Raw genomic sequence first — 14,814 nt, forward strand, 5'->3', positions numbered from 1 at the left:
ACCGGACCTTAGAGTGGCCGGGTTAAGCACACAAAGAATAGTCAGGAGACAAGCCGAGTAAGGGGAACCAGAAGACAGAATAACGAGAAACAAGCCGAGGTCAAGGGGTAGGAGAAAGTCACAAAGTCAGATAAACAAGCCAGAGAGTACGTAACCAGAAACACAAGTTCAGTAGCAGTACTAACAAGCAAAGACCACAACAGGGCAGAGAGGAAGAGGAAAGGTAAGTATATAAATCATTAGGTTAATTCTGATTTGCTAATTTCCAATCAGAATTAACAATCACACGTGGGAGATATCTAGACCTCCCACTGTGATTGAGGCACTGTGCCTTTAACGCCGGGTCAGGTGGCTGACCCCGGCGTTTAATAAAATGGGCGGTCTCCCAGCGTGCAGCGTCATGCATGCTGCCGCTGGGGGATGTAGAGGAAGACGCGGGCGGCATCCATGGCTGGGAGGATGCCGCCCACCGAGCGCACGCCTGGGAGGGGACCGCGGACGGCTGGAGGGTGAGTGCCGCGAGCGGACTGCAGCCTCCCCTCGCAGCTGCCCGTGGGATCCTGACAATGCCCTTAGTTGGACAGCCTCCATGATTGGCGGGCAGCCTGACATGCATTCATGCCAGGCTGTCCTTCAAATTCTTTGGACAGACATGTCCCCTTTTGGGGCATGTTCTCCCCTTTTGGCAGGTCTGGTCACGTGATACGCACCAGTGGCCCACCCTTTTACCCCGCCCATTGACTTCCTGCTTCACTGGACACTGCTGTTAGGGGTTATGGATTTACTTGAAAGATGAAAGCATAAATTAGAGAGAGATTAGCATAGAGTATGTGTTTTCTTATAGCTGCATCCTATGAGTTTCCCTCCAGCACCATCTCCATCAGATACATGACGCTTGGGAAGTATGAATGTTTTAGTGTTTTTGGTCGATAAGATTCCGTAATTAGGCCCATCATAATTGTCAGCACCAGGCCCACTGTGCTCTTAATCCGACCTTGTGTGTATACACAACATGCATTTAATAATGATGCTTTACACTTGAATTTTTATCCATTTTCTCTCCAATAACAGTTGCGCACCGATCTGCTTTTTAATAGACCGGTGTGTTAGTATACAGCCCGCATGGCGTCTACAAATCACCATGGCAGCGCGGCAATGTGTATTCAGGTTGCTGAGGTGATGCGTGCTACGTCATGCCACAGAGCAGTCTCAATTGGCTGGTTATGCACATGCGCATTGTGAACAGTGGGACGCCGATCGGGAGGTATCGACAACTGTGGTGAGTTCATTATTTGTTTCCCTTATAGTATATAAGTCAGCACAGTATGTATTTGTGTAATATGTGTAACCTTTGATCCTGAAGAAAGCCCAGAGTGGGGCTGAAACATTGATCTTTTTTTAATGTATATTTAATAAAGCAGAATTGATTTTTACATCAAGACCGAGGAGTGCAGTCATCACTATTGAAAAAGTTACCGTATATACTCGAGTATAAGCCGACCCGAATATAAGCCGAGGCCCCTAATTTTACCCCAAAAAACTGGGAAAACTTATTGACTCGAGTATAAGACTATGGTGGGAAATGCAGCAGCTACAGGTAAATTTCTAAATAAAATTAGATCCTTAAAAAATTATATTAATTGAATATTTATTTACAGTGTGTGTATATAATGAATGCAGTGTGTGTGTATGAGAATGCAGTGTGTGTGTATGAGAATGCAGTGTGTGTGTATGCAAATGCAGAGTGTGTGTATGAGTGCAGTGTGTATATGAGTGCAGTGTGTATATGAATGCAGTGTGTGTGTATGAGAATGCTGTGTGTATGAGTGCAGTGTGTGTGTATGAGTTCAGTGTGTGTGTATGAATGCAGTGTGTGTGTATGAATGCAGTGTGTGTGTATGAGTGCAGTGTGTGTGTGTATGAGAATGCTGTGTGTATGAGTGCAGTGTGTGTGTATGAATGCAGTGTGTGTGTATGAATGCAGTGTGTGTGTATGAATGCAGTGTGTGTGTGTGTATGAGTGCAGTGTGTGTGTATGAATGCAGTGTGTGTGTATGAATGCTGTGTGTGTGTATGAATGTTGTGTGTATGAGTGCAGTGTGTGTGTATGAGAATGCTGTGTGTGTGTATGAATACAGTGTGTGTGTATGGATGCAGTGTGTGTGCATGAATGCAGTGTGTGTGCATGAATGCAGTGTGTGTGCATGAATGCAGTGTGTGTGTATGAATGATGTGTGTATGAGTGCAGTGTGTGTGTGTATGAGAATGCTGTGTGTATGAGTGCAGTGTGTGTGTGTATGAATGCAGTGTGTGTGTGTATGAATGCAGTGTGTGTGTGTATGAGTGCAGTGTGTGTGTATGAATGCAGTGTGTGTGTATGAATGCTGTGTGTGTGTATGAATGCTGTGTGTGTGTATGAATGCTGTGTATGAGTGCAGTGTGTGTATGAGAATGCTGTGTGTATGAGTGCTGTGTGTGTGTATGAATGCAGTGTGTGTGCATGAATGCAGTGTGTGTGTGTATGAGTGCAGTGTGTGTGTGTGAATGCAGTGTGTGTATGTGTGTGTGTAATGCAGAGTGTGATGCAGAGCCTTGGTGGGGGGTGGGCATTTTTATTTTTTAATTATTATTTATTTAATTATTATTATTATTTTTTTATTATTATTAATATATATATGCATTTTTTTCGTCCCCCCTCCCTGCTTGCTAGCTGGTCAGGGAGGGGGGCTCTCCTTCCCTGGTGGTCCAGTGGATGGGCACTGTGTAGGAGGGGGCTGTGGGGGCTGCAGAGAGATGTTACTTACCTTTCCTGCAGCTCCTGTCAGCTCTCTCCTCCTCTGCCGGTCCGTTCAGCACCTCGGTCAGCTCCCAGTGTAAATCTCGCGAGAGCCGCGGCTCTTGCGAGATTTACACTGTGAGCTGACAGAAGAGCTGAACGGACCGGCGGAGGAGGAGAGAGCTGACAGGAGCTGCAGGAGAGGTAAGTAACATCTCTCTGCAGCCCCCACAGCCCCTGTCTGTATTATGGCAATGCAAATTGCCATAATACAGACAATTGACTCGAGTATAAGCCGAGTTGGGGTTTTTCAGCACAAAAAATGTGCTGAAAAACTCGGCTAATACTCGAGTATATACGGTATACACATTTTTAAATTGTTCTATTCAAATCAGAGTCTATGTAGACAAAAATTACTTGATCACCAAGACGCTGTCACGTCCTGCTCTGTTCTGTGGAGATGTCTGGCCTTGGCTTCTGGTATCCAGTACTCTTTTTGCTATTTTTGCTTAGTTTTCCTTGGTTTTTTGGTTTTCTAGTCTGTGTCTGCTTTACTTTATGCTGGGATTTCTGGGTTCATTCCTATAGTTCGTCCCTTCCTTGTTCCTGTTTCAGTGTTCAGTGTTCAGCTCCTCAAGGCTTCTGCCTTTTCTTGCAGTTTTAGTATACATTAGGCAGTGTAGGACCTGCCAGATATGGGGTACATTGGCGTTGTTAGCAGGCTTGTATGATCATATAGTGTGACTAAATCCCCATAATTTCCATATGTAGTACTTAGTTATTTCTCCTCTTGTTTTGCCTATGTTAACTTGTCTTGTTTTAGTTTGTATACCCAGTCCATGTACAGTCCTGTCCAGTCTTGCCCAAGTTATGTTCATGTTTTCCTCATGTTTTGTGTATATGTTCTGGGTTTAGCTTACTATCCTTCTCTGGTTCTGGGTTCTACTAGTTCTGTCTTGTTTTCATGTTTGGTGCCTATCCCTAGTCTAGCCTTGTTTTTAGTACTGGATACAATCTTGCTGCAGAGCCTCCCTATTCAGCTCCTGGGAGGTCTGCTTAATTTCCAAGCTCCTAGTTCCTGGTATCCGCTGAAGCTAATTCTGGGTCTTGGTATGTGGCTGCACAAACGCTGGTGCTCAACACCAGGGGGCGTGCGGTTACCCTGCACCAGACCCTGTTAATCCACCTCCACACTGTGACTCCTACTCTGAACATCAGGCATACTGGGTCCCGGTCCCGCACCGCCGCCTGGACACTGTGTCTGGGTTCCGGACATCGGACCGCCACCCTGACAGACGCCTAACGCTCCCCTCCAAGATTTCTCCAGGGCTGCACCTCTTCTGTGGAACTCCCTTCCCTTCTCCGTAAGAATTTCACCCAGTCTCCACTTATTCAAAAAAATCATTGAAAACTCACTTATTCAAGAAAGCATATCAATTAAACTGTTAGCGGGTTTTTATCCCCCAACCCCCAATTTTTGCATCTGTCAAAAATTACCTACTAAGCCCTCAGTGAATACTTTTCTAACAACCTACTTCGTACCCCTACACTTACCCTGTGTGTCACTATACCACACTCCCTCTAGAATGTAAGCTTATGGAGCAGGGCCCTCCACCCCTCTGTTCCTGTACGTCCAGTTATCTGGTTATAATTACATGTCTGTTAGTCCACCCATTGTACAGCGCTACGGAATCTGATGGCGCTATATAAATAATAAAATAATAATAATAACTTATCAGTTGTTTTTGTACATGTTGGGATAACAATCTTGTAATGGCACCCCCAGGCATAAAAGGGGTTAAACACAGTTTAGGAGATATTCCCTTCCAGATACACAGACAGCTACTGAAGACACCAATCTCCCGAACAGGAAACCATAGGAATTCTCCAAACTCCCGAACCGGAACCATACGAATGCTGTAAACAGCCGAACAGGAAAAAACATACGAATAGGTTTACACTCCTAGCAGTCGAACTGGCACAGCATACAATAAATCCCCCCAAGAACGAGACAAGGCTCCATGTTGAGCGTCAAGCAGTGATCTGGTTTAATAGGGCTACCTGCCCGGTATTTATGCAGGTCTTCCACCAGGTGGACACTCCCCGAGGGGACCAGATGGAAGACTGGGACACAAATGGTAAAATGACCAATCACAGGCATACAGGGTTATAACACTCCCACAGTACATTACAATACCTCCCCTTTATCCTGGACATAATTGGGAAGTAATCAAATTATCTCCAAGGACAGAGGCAAAACTCCATTGAGCACATGTTAGTAAAAAAGACACAAAAATACACAATGTTGCAAATAATGAATAAAACATATACATTCTACCTATCCCCAGATAGCTTAGATCTGAGCGCACATTATTACCGAATGGCGCTCAGATCACATACATACATTTCAATCGCCATGGAGCCAAAGTCTTTCCCATAGTCTTTCGTTACACAAATGGGCTTCATGGCTTAGCTATCTGGGGTAGCATTCACATGTACAAAGTGCCGGATGACCCGGTGTCCATGTAATTACAAGAGAAGGGAGGTTAAGATGACCGCTGCCATGTGTTCGGCTATACAACTAAGCTGCGGTTAACCGCAGCTTCTGGGAGGTAAATCACCGGCACACTCCTTGCCCAGGTGGTCCCTCCATTTGTGCAACGGTTTTAAATGTGGGGCGAGCAACCAGGCTTCTCCAATGCCCAGTGGTGAGGTTGGTTTTGCCACATCTCTCCCCTTACCCAAAATGAATAAGAAGGCATCTGACCTCCTGTCAGTCAGTGCCTTGGTTAGTCCAGCAACCCACCCACAATAAATGGTTACTACACATGGGGAAATGTGTAGCTTGCCTTTGTCCAGGGGCTCCACCACGGTTGTGTGAGGTACTGGCACTCCAGATCTGTGGGTTGCTGAGTGGGCAGAGACCAGCGGTACTCTGCCCTGGTGCCCGCGCTTCAGCTGGAGTAGCCTGGTTTGAGCCCAGCTGGAAAGAAGGGGTAGTAGGCTCCTCTCTCTAGACCTGGTGCTGCTGCTGGAGGGGGAGACAGACTGCCTCCCCTTTGGATAAACATCTCTGCTGCTGCTGGGGGACAGGACAGGACTACGGTCCCATCTGCACTGGTGTGGAGCTTTTTGTCTCCCTTTTTGGGCTTAGCTGCCGCTGGGGAGAGGGAGTAACAGGCTCCTCTCCCTTACACACTTTCAGCCGCTGGGGAGGGAGACCGACTGTCTCTACTCCCAATACATTGTCCTGCTGCTGTGGAAGGGAGACAGGGCTCTCCTCTCCCTGCACTTCGCTCTGCCGCTGGGGAGAGAGGACGAGGCTTCTCTATAAACTCACTCCTCTGAGGAAAGCTCAGGTAAACACGTTACCAAAAGGGTTAATTATAAATGTCTGATCAGTAAAAGTAAGGTTGTGATACTATAATTCTATTGTGTGTGGGGTAACCTAAGACGCCCGGATATAAAGTCTTGGTGGTGGCAGTAAAGTGTGTACTAGGGTGTTAGTGTAGAAGCAATTGCAGGGGTTAATTTAGTGGTTGCTGGGACAAGCAACAGGTAACCAGGGGTCTGGTGTCATTAACCCTTTCAATTCAACACTCTTCCCACTGTCTTGGCTGGGCCAACGCCTGTGTTCAGAGTTTTAATATTTATGCATATTGCTGAATTGATGTGTATATATATGCAGGAGATTTGTGTGAAATGTCAATATGTAACTGCAGGGATATTTCTGTGTAGTGTGCCTGTGTATGAAAGTATGATATTATTTGCAACTCAATCCTCTCCCTACATTACCATGTCACAGTCCCACTCTCTGCACGTCACATATTGCCTTGCTCATCTGCTACCCAATATTCTTCAGTTTGTCTTAGTGATCCTTGACATTGGGTGCATCGCTGCAAGGCTGTCTAAGGAGGCATATTAGTACAGTGCACCTAAAAGTTTATGGCAGCAGACCACTAAGCAAGGGTCTAATGCTGTAATGGTATAGGCCATTGATTTTTTTTGTTTTGTTTTTTACTACTCTTCACATGCTCTTGCTTAAGTATGGAAATTTAAGAGGGATGTAGGGGAACAAAACTGGTGTGGACTGGCTGACAATGAAATTAAAAGCAATAATAAAATGGCACTCTTCTGAACCAAGGTGTAGGTATCTCGGTCACCCACTTCAAACAACCTCCAGAAAATAATACAAATTTAGAAATGTTACCACGCTCTTTTTTATTTTATTTAATTTTTATGCACATGTATTGCCATAATGTTGGAAAGTGCACGTCAGAGTAAGTACTGAATACAATATATTGAAAGTGCAAATGCTCCTCTGCCCTCAACCCACACCTAGTGAGTGTAAACAACATCAATAAAACAAAGTATAAAGAAGGTACACAATATCAACCAAAATCCAGGCAGATATCCTCTCATAGAGCCTCAATGCATATTTATTAACAACATAGCAGCCATATTACTTGATCATAGCCTCACTATGTATCCTCCAGAAAAGTATGTTGAGAAGAATTTTTTTTTATAAAAAAGGAAAAAATATGTTACTGCCTTAGACATAATAATTCAGAGTGTTTCATAATTTAAATCGCAGGTTTACCACGGTTTGTATTTTTATGCAACTGCCTACATCTTGTTATTTTCATGTTCTAAAATATAAAAATCGTGCTGTATAACAAGCCACATGTTGAAATGATGACAAACCGCTTGCAGCAGCTGTTGTGGCGCTGTACGCTTTACTGTTACTCCATGCACGAATAAAAAATAAAGAATAAAAAAAAAAAAAAAAAAGAAACAAAATGTCTATAAAATAATGTGCATAAGCATAGAAAAAAAGTCCCCAGCTAAATCATCAGTTCTCCATGGGCAATGTAAAGTTAAGATCTCACCAAGTTCTTCCCAAGTTCCTCGATTCTGTCATCCAGGAGAGCAGGACCCCTTTGCAGGATATTTAAATTTGACTTATCCTTATGACAGAATAGAGAAACTTGGAAAGAACTTGGCGCTTCAGTTTCTCTACCACTGTGTACACTTGGGAGATATGTCCCTAAATGCATTTAAAGAATTGATATCCTATTGCGTGGTCTTCTCCCCTTGCTATACAATTCATTAGGGGTTTAAGTAATAGTGAACTGCGGTTTATTAACACCGATTACTAAAGTGAGAATTCAAAGTGAATTTCAAATTTAAAACCACAGTAGCTGAATGGAAAGCATAGCTGAATTAGAAAATTCTTCCAGTTTAACTATTTTGACTTTGAAATTCATGAAATTTTGCCCTAGTTTGAAAATTGGTGCTCTTTGAATAACACCCCAAATCTCTAAGTTATTAAGTAAAATATGTAGAACCATAGTTCAAGATCATATTCCGGCACCTGACTCAGGTCTATGACTCATTGTTACACCTTATGTCTTTGTAACTTGTCACATGAAATGACTTTGTGGATTTGATAACTTTCAGTTTTGTTTGTGAAATGGAAAAATGAGATTAATGTGTTTATAGACAAATATTATTCCGATTGATTGTAGGCGCACATTCCACACTATCTTAATATCCAAGTCTAAGTATGCTGACCATCTGAAATAAATTTCCATTCAAACATAATAAATGAACATTACCCTGGTCACCAAGCAGTTAACCTTCTAATTGCAGAGTGTGTTTTAAGAATAAACCCAATCAACAAAATCATTCCCTGCTACTTGCATTGCTTACAGGAACACTCCATATTTATTATTTTTATTAACCTAAATTAGATTAAAGAACTGTAAATCCACTAAACTTAGACATGAACATTTTTAAAAATGGAATCAGTCTTTCGGAGAAAGTAAAATAAGGACAAATATTACAAATAATGAGGAGAAATAAATAGCATTCTCTGCATCTCTGTTGTATAACCCCTATACTAGTAACTGAACACTGAAAGATTCGATTCGCTGTTAGAGCAAATTGCTATCCAAGCCACGGGGAAATGCCCCTGTCCATTCATCTCTGTGGGCTTCAAAGAAACCTAAATTTTAAGAATGTTTAAAAAAAAAAAAAATAAATAAATAACTATCCAGTTTTTGTTGGTTTGCATTACAGAAAATAATCAATGCAATGGTCATTTCAAGATAAACAATGTTACAAAGAAAGACCTAAAAGTGTCTGATAACATTAAAACATACAGTATTACAAAAACAAAAGTGTAAGAATTGGACTGGCTTTGTATGCAATCCCTGTTAATGGGTGCTAGGAATCAGTACTCAAATCTGATGGAAGCTGATCCAAAATCCTCTCAGTAAAGTAATGCTTCATGATACTTTTAAACCTTCCCTCAGTCACTCAGATGGCCACTAGAGGTGCTTCTTGAGTCAGTGCTACACATTGCAATGCATGGAGGCGCTAAACGTTCCCTATAGAGTTGCACTGATTCAATGCATCTCTATGAGGCGATGCTGATTGGCGCAGAGCAGCCTTTTGACGTGCATTTACAATATCCACCCTATCCTTTCCTCTGGGAAAACATTGACCATCAAGATCTCTCAGCCATGGAGGCGTGTGAGAAAAGGGGAGTAAAAATCTAGTTTTTATTGAAATTGGAGGGCGGGGAGGCAGTTACCTAAACAGCCACTTCAGGATTATAGTGTCAGGAATAAGGTTTGTATTCCTGATACTACAGTGTTCCTTTAAAGGGATATTAGAGCCACCCAGACCACTTCAGCTCATTGGAGTGATCTTGGTGCAATGTCCCTGTCCCCCTTAGTCCTGCAATGTAAAATATTGCAGTTTAAAAAAAATAAACAGCTACTAGAGGCGTTTCTGGGTGGTTACTCTGGCTCGCCTAACTTATGCTGGATGTCCTCACGCTCTGCATTAGAACATTCAGTTTCAGTGAAATCCCCATTGAGGCAATGCTTTCCTATGAGGAGGGCCTAATGTTCTCGCAGCGCATGCGCATTAGGTCCCCCCATCAGATGTCGTCGGAGGAGGGAGAGTGCTGACTCAGCACCGAGGGACATCAGCGCTGAAATCGGGTAAGTAAATAAAGGCTTTTAAAACTCTATGAATTGCAAGGGAGGGGGGACCAGAGGGCACTATAATGTTAGGAATACAACTTTGTATTCCTAACACTATAGAATCCCTTTAAGAGGAGATTAAGTTTGACAGTTAATTTTGCTTTATAAAAATCCATTTAATATAAGATGTCCAAGGTTATTTACTAAAGAGACTATTCAATGTGAATTTCAAATTTAACGTTAAAGTAGCCGGACTGGAACCATAGCGGTCAGGGCCGGACTGGCCCACCGGGATACTGGGAAATTTCCCGGTGGGCCGTCGGCACCTGGGGCCGGGGAGACATGTGGGTGTCCTGCGGCCGCATGGAGAGCTTGGATGGCGGCCGCAGGGGAAGCTCTTCTGGCAGCCGCTAGGGGAGCAGGCTGTTCTGTCTCTGCTCCCCCTCCCTTGCGCGCTAGAAAGAGACCGGGGCCGGAATATGACATATCATATTATATCATATTCCAGCCCCGGTCTCATTAAGCTGCACGCGAGGGAGGGGGAGCAGAGACAGAACAGCGTGCTCCCCCAGTGGCTGCCAGAAGAGCTTCCCCTGCGGCCGCCATCCAAGCTCTCCATGCGGCCGCAGGACACCTATCAGTCTGCCCACCCACCAGGGCCGCCACCAGAAATTTCCGGGCCCCTAACAGAACAAATGGTCTGGGACCATGTGAGCAAGTGGAAGCTCGTACCTGCCTAGGGCAGCACAAAACCAGGATACACCACTGGTGACAGGGCGAGGGGCGTGAAAGAGACAGGGGTGGGGGTGAGTGTGACAGAATGAGAGAAGTAGAGTGTGACAGAATTGGGGTGAATGTGGGGCTTAACCCCTTAAGGACACATGACATGTGTGACATGTCATGATTCCCTTTTATTCCAGAAGTTTGGTCCTTAAGGGGTTAAAGTGACAGGGTGAGTGTGGCAGGGAAAGATTTGGGGATGAGTGTGACATAGTTGGAGGAGGGAGTGTAACAGGATGAGGGGTGTTAATAGAAACAGAGAACGTGACGGCAGATAAGAACCATTCGGCCCACCTAGTCTGCCCAATTTTCTAAATACTTTCATTAGTCCCTGGCCTTATCTTATAGTTAGGATAGCCTTATGCATATCCCACGCATGCTTAACCCCTTAAGGACCAAACATCTGGAATAAAAGGGAATCATGACATGTCACACATGTCATGTGTCCTTAAAGGACCACTATAGTGCCAGGAAAACATACTTGTTTTCCTGGCACTATAGTGCCCTGAGGGTGCCCCCACCCTCAGGGTCCCCCTCCCACCGGGCTCTGGGGAGAGGAAAGGGGTTAAAACTTACCTTTCTCCAGCGCCGGGCGGGGAGCTCTTCTCCTCCGATCCTCCTCCTCTCCTCCCATTCGGCTGAATGCGCACGCGGGGCAAGAGCTGCCACTAGAGGCTTTGAGGGCTGGATTAACCCATTTATAAACATAGCAGTTTCTCTGAAACTGCTATGTTTATAAAAAAATGGGTTAACCCTAGCTGGACCTAGCACCAAGACCACTTCATTAAGCTGAAGTGGTCTGGGTGCCTAGAGTGGTCCTTTAAGGGGTTAAAGGGACACTCCAGTGCCAGGAAAACACTGCAGGTCCCCTCTCCCTCCCACCCCCCATCCCAAGTTGCTGAGGGGGTTAAAACCCCTTCAGTGACTTACCTGTATCCAGCGTCGATGTCCCTCGGCGCTGGGTCAGGATCCACTCACGCTCCTCCCCCACCGACATCAGACGGGGAGACCTATAGAGCATGCGCAGCCGTCGGCGGGGGAGACGCACACAAACAAACGCGCATTAGACCTCCCCATAGGAAAAAATTTAAAAATGCTTTCAATGCTTTCCTATGGGGATTTCAGCGACGCTGGAGGTCCTCACATAGCGTGAGGACGTCTTGTGCCGTTATAGCACACTTTTCATGTGCTATAAACACAGAAGTGTCCTCTAGTGGCTGTCTAGTCTAGAAGACCGCCATTAGAGGAGTTAACTCTGCAAGGTAAATATTGTAGTTTATGAAACTGCAATAATTACACTTGCAGGGTTAAGGGTAGTGGGAGTTGGCACCCAGACCACTCCAATGGGCAGAAGTGGTCTGGGTGCCTGGAGTGTCCCTTTAAGGAGGATTAATATTCAGGTTCAGTGTGACATGGTTGAAGTGTGAATCAGTGAGTGTGACAGCATTTGGTGCTAGTGTGGCATGGTTGGAGGATGGAGTGTGACAGGATTGAGGGATTATTATGACATGGTGAGTGTGGCAGAGCGAAAGGTGTTGAGTGTGACAGGATTGGATGTATTAATGTGAGTGTGGCAACGTTGTTGGAGGGGAGTGTGATACAGGATTAGCAGGGATAGATGTGAGTGTGGCATGGTAAAGGGGATGACTTTGTGTGGGGGTGAGGGTGACAGTGAGTGAGTGGAGGTGTGGGTAGCAGTGATTGCGGGAGGGGAGGGTAGCAGTGAGTGGGGGAGGTGAGGGTGGCAGACTGGCATTGAGTGGGGGAGGGGATGGTGGCAGTGAGTGGAGGGAGATGAGGGTGGCAGTGAGTGGGGAGGGTGGCAGTGATGGGGGGAAGGGAGGATGGCAGTGATGGGGGGAAGGGATGGTGGCAGTGATGGGGGAAGGGAGGGTGGCAGTGAGTGGGGGAGGTGAGGGTGGCAGACTGGCATTGAGTGGGGGAGCGGAGGGTGGCAGTGATGGGGGGAGGGGAGGGTGGCCGTGATGGGGGGAGGGGAGGGTGGCAGTGATGGGGGGAGGGGAGGGTGGCAGTGATGGGGGGAAGGGAGGATGGCAGTGAGTGGGGGAGGTGAGGGTGGCAGTGAGGGGAGGGTGGCAGTGAGACAATAAATTAACTTACCTCAAGAGTGAAGTGACTCCCTGTCCCTGGTGATCTTCTTTCCTGCAGCAGCAGGAGGGTGGCAGTGAGTGGGGGAGGTGAGAGTAGCAGTGAGTGGGGGAGGTGAGGGTGGCAGTGAATGGGGGAGGTGAGGGTGGCAGACTGGCATTGAGTGGGGGAGGGTGGCAGTGAGTGGAGGGAGGTGAGGGTGGCAGTGAGTGGGGTGGCAGTGATGGGGGAAGGGAGGATGGCAGTGATGGGGGAAGGGAGGATGGCAGTGAGTGGGGGAAGGGAGGATGGTAGTGAGTGGGGGAAGGGAGGGTGGCAGTGAGTGGGGAGGGTGGCAGTGATGGGGGGAAGGGAGGATGGCAGTGATGGGGGGAGGTGAGGGTGGCAGTGAGTGGGGGGGTGAGGGTGTCAGACTGGCATTGAGTGGGGGAGGGGAGGGTGGCAGTGAGTGGGGAGGGTGGCAGTGATGGGGGAAGGTGAGAGTGGCAGTGAGTGGGGGAGGTGAGGGTGGCAGTGAGAGTGAGACAATAAAATAACTTACCTCTGTCCCTGGTGATCTTCTTTCCTGCAGCAGCAGCACCCTCCTGGTCCCATGCTCTCCTTCCTGTCTGCAGCTCCGCCTCCACGGGTTCAGAGCTGCAGTCAGACCATGTGGAGATTGTCTCGCGAGCTCTGATTGGCTGAGCTCGCTGACAATCAATCATGGTCTGCAGCTCTGCACCCGTGGAGGCGGAGCTGCAGACAGGAGTCACAGGGATCCGGATTTGTGCACTGTCTGCAGTCACAGTGCACGGTGACAGGCAGCTCTCTCCCGGCGGCACACAGGGGGGCCCAGCATCCAGCGGCACAGAGGCTAAGCTGCTGGGCCCCCCTACTGTCAGGACTCGAGCCCGCCCGACAAATGAGTCCTCTTCTCAGTCCCGGCCCGCACCAGCAATCCGGCCGCGGGCCGGGCCCCCCAGGACCGCCGGGCCCGTGACAATTGTCACGGTTGTCATGCCCTGATGGCGGCCCTGCCACCCACCCACACAGGTAGCAACAAGTATGTATGTCAGTGGGAGTGTGTGTGTCATGCTGTGTGTGTGTGTCATGCTGTGTGTGTGTGTGTATGTCTGTCATGGTGTGTGTGTGTCTGTCTGTGTCACGGTGTGTGTGTGTCTGTCACGGTGTGTCTGTGTCACGGTGTGTGTGTCTCAGTCGTGGTGTGTGTGTGTCAGTCGTGGTGTCTGTGTGTGTCAGTCGTGGTGTCTGTGTGTGTCAGTCGTGGTGTCTGTGTGTGTTTTTAAAAATAGTGTTTTACTCACTTTTTTTTTTTCCCAACGTCGTGCTGGTCTCTGCCTCTATGACTGAGATCATCAAGCTTGATGATCTCAGCCAATCTGCACTGACACAGGAAGTGCCTCTAGTGACCGTCTGAGTGTGTCACTAGAGGTGTCACTAGGAAGCAATGTAAACACTGCCTTTTCTCTGAAAAGTCAGTGTTTACATTAAAAAAGCCTGCAGGGACAGGCTATAGACACCAGAACCACTACATTAAGCTGTGTGTGTGTGCGCCTGCTAGTGAGTGAGCTTGCTTACGTGTGTGTGTGCCTGCTAGTGAGTAAGCTTGTGTTTTTAGGTCAATGAACTTATGTATATTAGTGAAATTGTTTGTCTATGAGGCTGTGTATCAATGAGCTTGTGTGTGTCAGTGAGATTGTCTGTGTCTGCATGTGAGTATGTTTACTGTATAATTAAATGTTTTACTCTGGAAGGACTAATATTTTATATATATCTCAATCATCTGGGGTGGCAAGACATAGCCCTACATATTACATGCAACAATATATGGCGCAATGACTTATGGGGCTGGCATAGATTTTTTTTTTCCAGGACTGCTTTGTATCCCCAGTCCGGCCCTGATAGCGGTCTTAAGAATGTCTCCAGTTTGGCTATTCATTTACCTCGAATTTAAAATTTATTATGATTTCTTACTTTAGTGAATAACCCTGTTGAAGTGGCAAGTTCATGGCTTGATGATAGGACTACAAACGTGTATCTTCCTCCTAAAAAGACTTTACACTTTGACACCATTTTGACTCATTGTTCAACTAGACTTTTGAGTATTCGAAGGGTCATCCTCCCTTGAAGGGACACTATAGTCACCAAAACAAC

Source organism: Pelobates fuscus, chromosome 5 (assembly GCF_036172605.1).
Source record: "Pelobates fuscus isolate aPelFus1 chromosome 5, aPelFus1.pri, whole genome shotgun sequence".
Classification (NCBI taxonomy): domain Eukaryota; kingdom Metazoa; phylum Chordata; class Amphibia; order Anura; family Pelobatidae; genus Pelobates; species Pelobates fuscus.